Genomic DNA, 12,060 nt, shown 5'->3' on the forward strand with positions numbered 1-12,060 from the left:
GGCAACGACGAGGGCCCCCGACGAGAGATGGGGACAGAAACGACGTCGAATCCGATGACTGGTTTTCGCATGCTGTGACGTATTTGCCCCGAGAGACAGCCAACCCCACAGTCACAGTCACAGCCACAGCTGTATCTGGTTTATTGCTCTTGTGGTTGCCGCTGCTGCTGCTGCTGCTGCTACCTCTGCTGCTGTCGTGCCGTGGGGTTTCCTCTCACCAGGTTCGAGCATTTGGCAGTGGGTCGAGAATCGCGGGGCCTGACTCGACCAAGTTCAAGTGCGGCAACAGGCTAGAACGTGTAGTGGTGTTGGTGCCTTAACTGCTGCTGCTGCTGCTGCTGCTGGAGCGGGGTTAAACCATTAGCGCGTGCGCGCGTCAGTCCACCCGTTGAAATAACCAAAACATTTGGAATTGTCTCAGGCGTCATTAGAAAAGCCTAAACGAATTGGAATACCAGAAGAAACGAAAGCAAAATCTTCTGAATGGTTGCGAGGGGGGAAATACCAAAAGAATCTGAACCAAAACAAAGCAAGGATAACAAAAGCACAATGCTGTAGAGGTACAGTTTTCGACCGAGAGTTTAGAAACACCCCTACGAAAGGGAGCAAAGGGTTTGCCGATTAACTCATGAGTTTTTCAAATACAACAAGAAATTAATGAAAATCCTGTCCTTGATACAGAATTTACCCTAAGAAATACCAAAATAGACCAAAATAAAATCTTTAAAAACTTGATTAAATGCCGAATGGGTACAGTCAATAGTTCTCAATGAAAAATCCTCAATGACTCAACGATTTCTAGATCACATCTGGAGCGGATACAAATGCGGATCGATCATGTTCTAGACCACATTCCGGGGGCGGATACAATCACAAATCATTTAGGAACACAGCACACAGAAGAAAGAAACAAGCCGCTGATCACTAGATCCTCCTACAAGAAACCAAGGAAAAGTCTAAGGTAAGTCACGATGAAAATATGATCAGTTCTAGACAAGTTTTCGAGCACATCTGGGGCGGACACAGCACAGAGAAACAAGCCGAGAGTTCTCAATGAAATTATGACTAGATCCTGCTACAAGAAACTAAGGAAATGTCTAAGGTATATGCCCCATGAGTACACTCAACACTTTCTAATGAAAATGTCACCAGATCCTGAATGAGTCAACGGGTTCTAGGCAAGTTTTCGACCACATCTGGGGCGGATACAAACGCGGATCATTTAGGGACAGAACAGAGTGAAAGTCAACAGAAAAACAAAGTTATGGTAGAAGTAAACAGGAAGTGGGCCTCAATGTTTGTGCGGCTGAGTAGGCGGCTCACTCGCATGCCATTTCAATTAATTTTTTAAAAGCACAACATTTAGCAGCTAATTTGCATGCGTAAGTGTGTGTAAGTGTAGCACATTAAACTAACCTCTGGATGCCATAACAATTCTATAACTAGATCGATCTATATAATGTGATAGAATAAGTGAGTGCCGATCCGTGTCAAAACATCTGGCGAATGGAATTTGCATATGGCAGGTCGGCAGGCAGGCATATTTGCAGCTGACAGATCGAAAAACAGAAAACACTAGTCAGAGGTGCGGAATGAGTACAATTACATATTCCTGTAAGCTGGCTGATAACGCTGCTCCCGCTGGCAAGGCTGGCCGACCGCTTCTCAAATTGGTCTTGGCTCGGAGACGGAGACGGGGACTGAATGACATTTTCAGTGGCAGTGGCAGCGGCTTAACCAAACTCGGTTTGCCATTGATCTACATATGTACATGCGAATACGTGCACTTGTACTTGCAACAATCTGGTCATCCTTGCAGCCTGCATCGAGGTGCATCGAGAGCTGCGACTAACTAACTAACTCCAACTAATGTCTAATGTTAATGCAAACCGATCAAATTAGTAGATCGAAGCAAATGATTGTGCTAACGAGCCGATAATGAGCCAACACACACACACATCAGCCGACCATCACGCAGCGGCGGCATTAAGTTATTAAATATAATAGATTATCCAGCTGAGAGGAAAAGGCATAAAAAACATAATCATCGCGCTGATAGATTCATTATACAAATTGAATTGTACACATGATTGGATGCCATGATTCAGTGTAATGGATGTTGTATAAGCAGGAAAATTATCCATTTATTAAAGCAGAACAAAATATGGATAATGTATGTACAAAGTCGAAAAGATATGGGAATTACCATTAAAAGCTTCTGTGGAGTGCCAGAAAAATGTTAAACTGTCATAAATACAACTTTCCTATATTTAAATATAAATGAAGTCGACGCATATTTAGTTTAAATATAAAACACTTAAAAAATAATATAATATGCTGAATTTAAATATATAAAAAAATATCTATTTTAAATATGAAATATAATTGATCAATTACAAGTGAAAACGCATCCATTTTAATATTGCCACTCTTGGTTGCCAATTAATGCAAATTTCAGGGCTGCTTTCTCTCGAAAGATGGCTACAGAAATGGATTGGCCTGGATGAAGCAGCTTTAAGCCTCCCTGCCCCTGCATTTGCCCCTTTAAAGTCTAAAGGGGCGGTCAATCCATGCTATTACCCATTTCCCGCATTACTCATTGGCTAATGTTCAGGTTTAGGTTCCCACATTGGCATTGCCCCCATTCCATTCACATTTAAGCTGAACATTTACTTCCGATTTTCATGCACTCTTTTTAGGAAGCCAATCAAGAGTTTAGTTTGAGCTTAAGGTTTTTGCTAAAACATGCAAAATAAAAATATACAAATACACGAGTATCTTAATCTCTCACACGTTCGAATGCCTCCACGCCTTGGGCGAGCTTTTCTTCCGACTTTAGTAGTTTTCTGCGATTGTTCTTTGTGTGCCTGCGCCTCGGCCTGGGCCTGGCCTGCCTGCCTGGTGCATAATTGAGGCACAGCCTCTATAATTGTTGCTGTTAAAGTCTCTTATTTGGTATTTTTTTATTAAATATTTAAATTTAATTGTGCATGCAAACAGATCCGAGAGTACACACACGCCCAAGGTTCCAGAAGTCATAAAAGTTGGAGTTGGAGTTGAAGTTGAAGTTGGAGTTGGAGAATCGTGATTCATGGCATTCTAGACACGTAGGCAGGTACAGATACAGATACCCGACCATTCACTGGGATTTCCTTGTCCTTGACCGTGAACCTTTAACGGTTGACTAGCCACCGTTTCTAGGCGAGATTCCCCCGTCTATACCTGGAGTTGTTTGGTCAAGCAGTTTGTTTGTTGTATTGAAGTCTCATGATCAAACCATAATAAGTGAATCAAACTACATATATAAGCGATCTCCGATCTCCGATCTCGGCCCCCCGCCCGACCTATCCGAGTATCTATCTCTGCCCCTTTTTTGTTTGTAGTATATCCAATGTTTAATTGTTTGAACAATACATTTTCGAAATGGCTCCTTTGAGAATTTGAGTTGAGTTTGAATTTGGCTCGAGATTGAAGGTCGATGCTTTTTAGCTTTTGCAATTTTTACTTTTGTTACATAAGACGGATAACTTTTTTTCGGTTTTTTCTTAGACCTAATGATCAATCATCAAATAAAAAAACACACACACACACAAAACGATAATAGATAAAAGAGCGTTCAAACAAATTAGATTCTATAATTAAAATTTCACAGGCGGCCAAAACCTTTGGCGGACTTTATTGGGTTTTTACTGTGCCACACGCAAACAGATAGAGGGCTTTGTTCTAATAAAAAGAGATAATATTTAGGTTTGATTCAGTCACGTAGTCCATTTTGTTGAGGGGGGAGACATATGTAGTCGTAGCACAGTTTTATTTGTTTTTGTATCCATTCCATCGATCATAATTGTCAGCATGAAATGCCAAAAACGGATCGGCGAAAGCAGTTCCTGTTGGCCATTGGATTCGTCTGAGAATTGAGAAAGCCGGAGAGCTGTCAGTCGTAGAGAAATATCATGAAAAGTTAGATAAAAGTATAGATACATAGATGGGCTGATGTGTGGATGGATATAGCCAGAATTGTAGAAAGAGATGTCTAAGAGATGTTGAAGATACAAAAAAGTGAAGTAAATTGGGATTTGGATAGGTAGAAGGAAAGAAATAATGTGAATATTATATGCTCTCGAGGGCAGATTGAGAAATAGTTTTTATGAAAAGAAACATAGAAATACAAGCGGATTTGCAGGAATATTTTTGAGAAAAGATGGAGACTGTCTATTTTGATTTATATGTGGAATGAAAGATGAAGATTTTACCTAATTCCTAGAGAGAGAACACATGAATAGATTTACCCCAGATTCTCCTGCCCCCAGACCAGAAATTTTCCCAACCTTCCCGGACTACGTTTACTTTTTTCCCTTCTCGCATTTCCCATAATCTTGCAGCCTTGCCTCGGACCAGCTCCAGCTGCAACAGCAACTGCAGCTCCAATGATTTCCCAGCCCTCGTCGTGTGCCCTTGCAAAAACTTCCGAGAATATAGTGAATCTGTTGCAGGGACTCCACTTCCTATGAATCAAATTAAATATTATTCATAATTCAATTAAGTGCAATTAATAATACAATTACGAATCCATTTCAAAAATTCTCAATTTTTAATTTTTTTTCCATTCTACTGCTACTACACCAATCTACGGGCAATTATGTGCATTAATTACAAATGGCAATCGTTTTTGTTGCTAATTATTGTATAATATTGAGGTTTTGCTTTCCCAAATGCCCCAATCGGAGCCACAATCGGAGCCACAATCGGAGCCACAACCGGAGCGGAGTGTCCATGTGGATGAGCTGTCAGAGTGCGATCGCGGGGGACTCCACTCCACTCCAAACCACACAACACGCTGATGTATCAATCACGTGCCACTTAGAGACTGGACGACGCGTCGTCTCTACCGCCCCCGTCGCTGCCCCCTCACCGGCGGATGGCGCTTTCTAAGTCATATCGAACTCGTTTATGGCTGATTCACCTGGGGGCCAAAGATGACGCCGGCTATAGCTGGGCTGGTATCTGCAACTGTATCTGTATCTGTATCTGTATCTCTCCGTACATCTCGTATCTCTCGCATTTAGCAATAAAAATTGTTCATTTGAATATGCAAAATAGCCGCGCGGTGCGCCTCGCGCCTCGCGTCTCGTTCGCATTTTGTTTTGTTTTCTGTTTATGGTTTTTTATCACACATTTTGTTTGTTTTTCTTTTTCTCTTGATTTTGCGTCACGTGCGACAAACAAAACATAAAAACAAAACAAAAAAAACTACCAAAAAAGACCAGCGTCAACATTTCTAGAGGGGGATTTTGTTGGCCAGGCAAGGACCACAGCCTGTTGACGTGGTTTCGGGGCCAAAAGACCGAGAGATTGCTCATTAAATGGATGTTTATCGATCTGGGAATTTGTGTGAACTATAACTATTCCACAGAAAAGCGTTGTCATATGGGGGTTTTAACCAAATAATTATCGAAAATAATTAGCTATAATTAGATAGCTTCTCGACTACAAATTAACTTAAATGGATCGTGCAAGTGCTGCTTAGAATCTCAATCTCCTGATGATGATGACGATGGCATGGATGGCATGGAAGTTCCCCGTTTCGGTGGGGGGTTTTCGGTAGCCTCTGCACAGGACTCTCTTGTCCGTTCCGGCAGGCCAATCACAATTTTATATTTAGCTTATTGTTGAGTTAACGACTTTGCCTTACTTATTTGTGAATGTGTTCCAAAACATTTCCGAGGCGTGTTCGCTCGCTGGCTCTCTGGGGCCCCAAAATAAACACCAGCTTAATCACCAGCAACAGCCAACAGCAAACAGCCAACAGCAACGGTTGTGGGGCCCCGAACGAGCCCCCAAAAATAATCATAAATATATATCTGCCCAGAAATATGCCCGAGTACGAGGAGTATGAGTATATTATCATTATTATCACATTGTCGTTAAACGCCAACAAAGCAAGGGAAACCAGTTTATTGCACCTTGCACCCGGAGGGGCCAACTAACTTTACAAAGAAAGTTAAAATTAAGCCCAAAGTCGAAGAATGCACTGGATTGTCTGCTAAAGATTCAGAGATATACATATATTATTTAATAAGCCTATTAAATGGTGCGAATGACGGACCCTTTTAGTCACTTCATAATGTTTTTCTCTCCTCTGGAAGCACTTGACCCGATTAGCCAATAGCCAGAGGGTTTTTGTGGGAAAATCAATAGACATCTGTCATTGACAGGTCACACACGTTCACAGGTCCACAGCCGTACAGCTGGTGGTGGGTGGGTCACAAAAACACAGAGCGGAAGGCCTTCCACTCATGCTTTTCATTTTTCAAGTGCCTGTCTCTGTTTTTGATCAGTGGTGAAATCGAAGCGAACTTTCAGCCAAAATGTAAATCACACAAAATTCTCATTAAAGAGGTAAAGTCCCGTCCCGCACAAATGCTGCAAATTGCTGGTAGTGCCACTGTGGCGTGGCATGCAATTAAAGCCAAAGGAGTCACCTCGCAGATTAACGTCTGTTTGTGCCACAAAATCAAGTTAGTTGGGTCTTCCCCAACGCACATGTGCGTCAAGACTGTGTGAGAGTTGTGGCTGCTGCCTACGATCAATCGCTAACTGAGTCATGGTCGGAGTGTCAGCTGAGAGATACTTTCAAAAAAAAATTAAAAGGTAACAAAAACGCGATTATTTTTCCCACTTACATGGGGATTTTTCGTTTGATCAGCATTCTTAGTGTGTTGTTTTTTGTGTTATTTTCAGAATCGGAAATGCTGCGGTTGAAATGAGATGTGTAGATGTCACAGATTGCTCTGGCGCTTGGGCTTGTCTTTGGGGAATTTCCTTATTCACGAGTTATGGAGAAGTATCTTAAAAGTACAATACAATGGGAATGAAAGGGGAATCATTTTTAAAAGAGTTTTGAGATGGATGTATCCCGAGATAAGTTGGTTAATTGCGCCAAAGGTATGGTATTCAAGGGAATACAGGTACAGGAAATTGTTTTTTAAGGCAATAAAGACGGTAATATCTAAAGATTCATTTACGAAATGTTTCTGTAGCTTAATATTCTTCAAATATGCCTCCCAAAATAGTTCTGGATCGATGAAACTATTTTCTGCAGAAAAACCTTGGGAGGTATTTTTCCAAGTTACTCGGTGATTCTTCTTTGACCAACATTCCAAATGTGTTCTAACTGACACTTGGGACTATGGAACATTCCCATTGCTTGTTATTCATTCCCCCAATCTCTCTGTTAATCCATAGGACTACTTTCTGCAGAGAAACATGTACAGTTTTCTAAATTCCATGGGGATTTTTCCTTCATCAGCATTCTCGATGTGTTCTTTTTGAATTGTCAATCAGCAAATAGGAAATGCTGCGGTGGTTTAACCACAAGAGATGATACACATCACCAATGGCTCGGCGTCTCTGTGTGATTTGCATAATTCTGTGCAGGTCTATTTCCTAGGAAACGTTCTATATATTTTCACAATAGTTTTTTTGGGCGTCGAGCGAATGAATTGACAAATTTTTTCTTTGGGTTTCTCTCGCGCAAACCAGTTTCCACAGACTATTTAGCATAAAGCGCTAATATGCTCCACTTAACGTCCAGTTTTTTGAAGACCATTGATAAGCTACCGTTCATGGATGTGCTTATGGGAATTGTCCCCAAAACTGTGTGTTAATTCAAAGGCAATTGCTAGGCTTAGACCCCGAACGAAGGTCGAGTACTTTCTAAGGTCTGTTTATGGTTTGTGTGTGTTTTTGTCAGAGGCCCAGAGGCTGTGGGTTCTAATATCTGGCTGCGTGTTAGTTCTAGTGTTTAGCATTAACATAAATTGCGATTCAGTCGATCAGCAGCAGCTGGCCATAAAAACTAGTAACAATTTCATTAGGCCAGCTGGCTGGCTGGCTGGCGGGCTGGCCCACAGGCTGAATGATGTTTAGCGTTTGAGTTAAGATACTTTCAATGCTTAACGAGGGTGAAAAGTGGCGGCGGCTAATTAGAGGCGAGTGTCATGTGAATCGAGATCTTGTGTGTGTGCTTTCGTGTGGGGGGTTGAGCTCTCATTTATGTAATGCAATATTTCATCAAATGCCATTGCATTCTAAATTTAAATTTTTCACTTTACTTTTGCAACGCGCGTGCGCGACGAAAAATTCCATTGAACTTTTGAGGCGTTTGTGCAGGAAGTGGAGTTCGTTGCTTAAGTCTTTTGAATCTGTCGGAAACGAGAGGCGCTTTGCTCTTAAATATGAAAATAATATGCGACGTTTACGACAATGTAAATTTACAGCACAACAAAAAACTGAGCTGATACATAATCCTCTTCTAATGATCCATTAATCAAATATCTTGCTCTTAAGAGGGGATTATCTAATAGAGTTTGCAGATGACAGGGCGCCATGCACAGATCTACGATACACTACAGATCGGATCAGATCTACTATATTGTATAATCGCTCAATCAAAGGCCAAGTTCAAACCGCACCCGCCATAAAAGCCATTGTCTTAATGGCAACCCAACCACAAAACCCAACATATAATATTGTGTGTATATTGACAACTAAGGCCGCAAAATTCATTAAAAAAGAAAGAGAAAAAAACCCACACACACACAAAGGTTCAATGAACGCAGCGGCAGGTCCAAGGGAGCGCTATTTTTAAGCTCGATTTAATTTGATTTGTTTGCATTAATTGGCCGGATAACTTCTTTCTTTTCTGATTCACAAACGGAAGTCTAAGTCAAGTTGCTGACTAAAGAAGTTCTTGTAAATTGTCTCAACTGCACCGCGAGGCGGATTCACGAGGCAGTGGCAGCGTCAGCGCCAGTGGCAGTGGCAGAGGCAGTCAGCCGGTGCAAGGCTTATAATTTAAATTTAGAAAGTAAAAGGCTGTATATGTATGCTCTCTGTCTGGGATAAGCAAATGCTGACTGCCTGACTGGCTGACTAATCTGATGTATGTATGATTGCATGTTATTTGCACATTCTCCTTGATTTACAACCGCCGCTAACTACACACGAAATCAATAAAAGTCAATTTTAGCGTGCCCATTACACCAATGTAATACAATAATTACACACATTGCCACCCATAAGAACCCCATACGGCATGGCGATTGCACAATGCACTCCTGAAGAGGCGAAAAATTGATTGCCTTATAATCGCCTTATTACGGGGGAGTTTATTGTTATTCCCTGGGGAATTAAAGTCTATTAAATTTAGATAAATATGAAACCATCAAAAATAATTACTTCAAATTTTTATAGCTGCTCTAGGAGAAATTGTTCCTCTAAGAAACATTAACCAAAATGCCTCCAAGCATACAAATACATATATATATTATTTTGTTGATGATTTCTGCTTACAAAAAGAAAGAAAAGTCCACATTTCATGTTCTACAATAGTCCTTACTCAATTCTTTAATATTTTCCAGCATATCCATTGGTGATGCGAGGTTTCGAATTTAATATTGGGCACGTTGAAAAGTGTGGAATTACTATTAAATATCCTGCTGAAACGACCAGCCTATGTTTCCTGAATTTATTTCTAGTTAGATTTCTAGTTATTGATTTTGCCAGCTAAAGAATCATTCGGTGAAGCGGATTTATCGATACAAGATTTTTATAGCCAACCATCGCATTATAATCATTGAAATTTCCATTCAAGCAAGCACCTGCAGCCAGCTGATATACCCAATTAAAAGTAATATTCCCACCCATTGGAGTGGTGCTGGCGTTGGTAGTGGTGTGCACCAATATTTGTGGCAAAAACTGTAGAGCTCGGAGAACTTATACTACGTATATAGTATATACACGAGTACTCGTAGTGGCATGGAATATAGAAGTGGCTTAACGCCATAGCAACAATTACGAGTTAAACTGCATAAATTGTATGACCTTTTTGGTCAGCAACGTAACGACGACGCACAATATTGTTTTAATTTTGTTCGTTTTTTTTTTTTTTTTTTTTTTGGTTATGATTATTATGTATTACTATTATTCGTTGTTGTTTTATTTGTATTTAGCCTTTTTTTGCAATGAGCTCGTAAATTATGCAATACTGCCACACATAAATCTACAGCCGGAGGCTATTTTAGAATGCTGCCACTGCCACTGCCACTGCCACATGCCACTGAACAGCAGGTGAAAATCGCTGCGTGACTAGTTGCTCCGTAGAGTACGGGTATAGAAAATGATAGGCTAAATGCCACGCCTATAAGCAATTAGAATACAAGTAATACCGAAATTCCCAATCAAATTCGATTGCATGTCAATAACATTGAAAGAATTTCTCAAAATATAACAATCGTTACGCAACTGCCGGCATTTAATTAGCGGATTTTAAATTCAAATTTTTTTAAAGAATTTATTATGCGTATTTAAAATTTAAATTTAAATGTTTGTGCCGGTTTTTTTTGGTGGGCGCTGTGTTTGCTTTAATTTCCATACATTTTATTTTTTAAAGCTCCTTCCTTCGATTTGATCTTGCTGCTGGTGAATAAACCAATTAACATGCACAATAATTGTTATAAATAAAAACCCTCAATCGCTGGCAGTCAGAACCGGATGGAAATTTCGTTCACTCGCGTACCACCAGCCAGCCAGCCATATGTCAGGTCATTAATCACTTGGAGCCATGACTCAAAGACTATCTTTAATATAGATTGCTACTAACACGATCGCATAGGTGTTGAAAACCCAATGTAACAGTGGCTCCATTAATTGCTGGAAACCCCAATCTTACCCGAAGAAGAGGTTCTGAACAGAACCAGTCCTCAGGCGAGCGTTAGTCACGCACAGCGTTTTTGGTTTTATAATTTTTATATTTAATTAGCACCATGTTCAATACAATTAATTGGGGTGTTTTTCCTTAGCCCTGGAACATGCTCTGGGACACGTCATCAAGGTATCTTTCTGTCAGCAAGGTATTTTTGCCTTCACCAAGTCCACTCCATGCCAGAGATTCTTTAAATATCTCCAAGTGAATATCAAGCGAAAGCCAAGGCAAGTACTTTAGTAGCAGATGATAATTAAGGCTGATCAATTACTTTCAGCGATTCGAAAGCACTCGGAGACTGACCTCTAGCAAATGGCACCAAGCATTAGCCACATGTTTCGTTTTCAAGATCGTGCTTCGTTCTAGAAGACCTGACCAGATGATAGATGTATATCGTATAATAAATACTTGGGGATACACTTGCAGCACAGCTGGCAGCGGTTGTCTGTCTGCAATCTGTGTCTGGGAATTAAAAAAAAAAAAATTACCAGAGAGAGAGAGCTGGTGAAGGGCAATCGCCGGACTCCGAACTCCCCGACAATTGTATGCAAATGAACGCGTGCCGTGCCTTCACTTGTCTCTAAAAAGTTTCTTCGCCTTTTCATCGTACAATATGCAATAGAATTCTTTATTGTAATTTATTTTTTGTTGTTGTGTGTTTGCTGTGTGTATTTTTTGTTTATACATATAAATTTATGTACTCGCATTTTACTGTGCCACACAATGCATCACGTACGGCATATAATATATAATATATATATATATATATATAATGTATGTATATATTTATTCATTATTAATATAATATTTGTTTAGCATGTGGTTCTTTAAATATGTTTGTTTCTGCTCTTTTATGCTCTAGGTACCGCTTTTGCTTCTCCTTCTTCTTCTTCACTTCTCCTATAATCTTCGATTTGTTGTTCTTTTATAAACTATTTGTTTTTATCCATAATGAAAATTTAAAATTTAACTTTGAAAAACGAAAGCTTTAACAACTTAATCGATTACAGGGAGGGGGGTTCTATATATATTTTATATTTATATAATTAAGGGCTCTCTCGGTTTCATGTTCTCTCACTTTTCTTGTGAATTTCCTCTCGGTTTTCGTAATAATTTTTAATAGCGACTAAGACACTTTTCAATATTTCATTAATTTCCCATTAAATTTTCATCTAATTTCGAATCAATCAATGTTTGTTTTTACACCGTTTAAAGCTACAATTTTGAGATGTGGTAAAAACGAGTAGAGTTTTTACCTGTTTTTATGTACAGCAAAAATGGTCGAGAGTATTGGA

General features: G+C 39.9%; 1 long non-coding RNA gene across 1 annotated transcript; it reads left to right on the forward strand.

Moving 5' to 3' along the window:
• Positions 1 to 70: 70 nt before the first annotated feature.
• LOC26532100 (uncharacterized) lies at positions 71 to 11,422 on the forward strand. The gene is made up of 3 exons (XR_004470023.1): positions 71 to 560; positions 803 to 961; positions 10,863 to 11,422. It is a non-coding gene; the product is annotated as an uncharacterized lncRNA (long non-coding RNA).
• Positions 11,423 to 12,060: the final 638 nt, after the last annotated feature.

The sequence above is a fragment of the Drosophila pseudoobscura genome, chromosome X (genome assembly GCF_009870125.1).
Source record: "Drosophila pseudoobscura strain MV-25-SWS-2005 chromosome X, UCI_Dpse_MV25, whole genome shotgun sequence".
Taxonomy (NCBI): Eukaryota; Metazoa; Arthropoda; class Insecta; order Diptera; family Drosophilidae; genus Drosophila; species Drosophila pseudoobscura.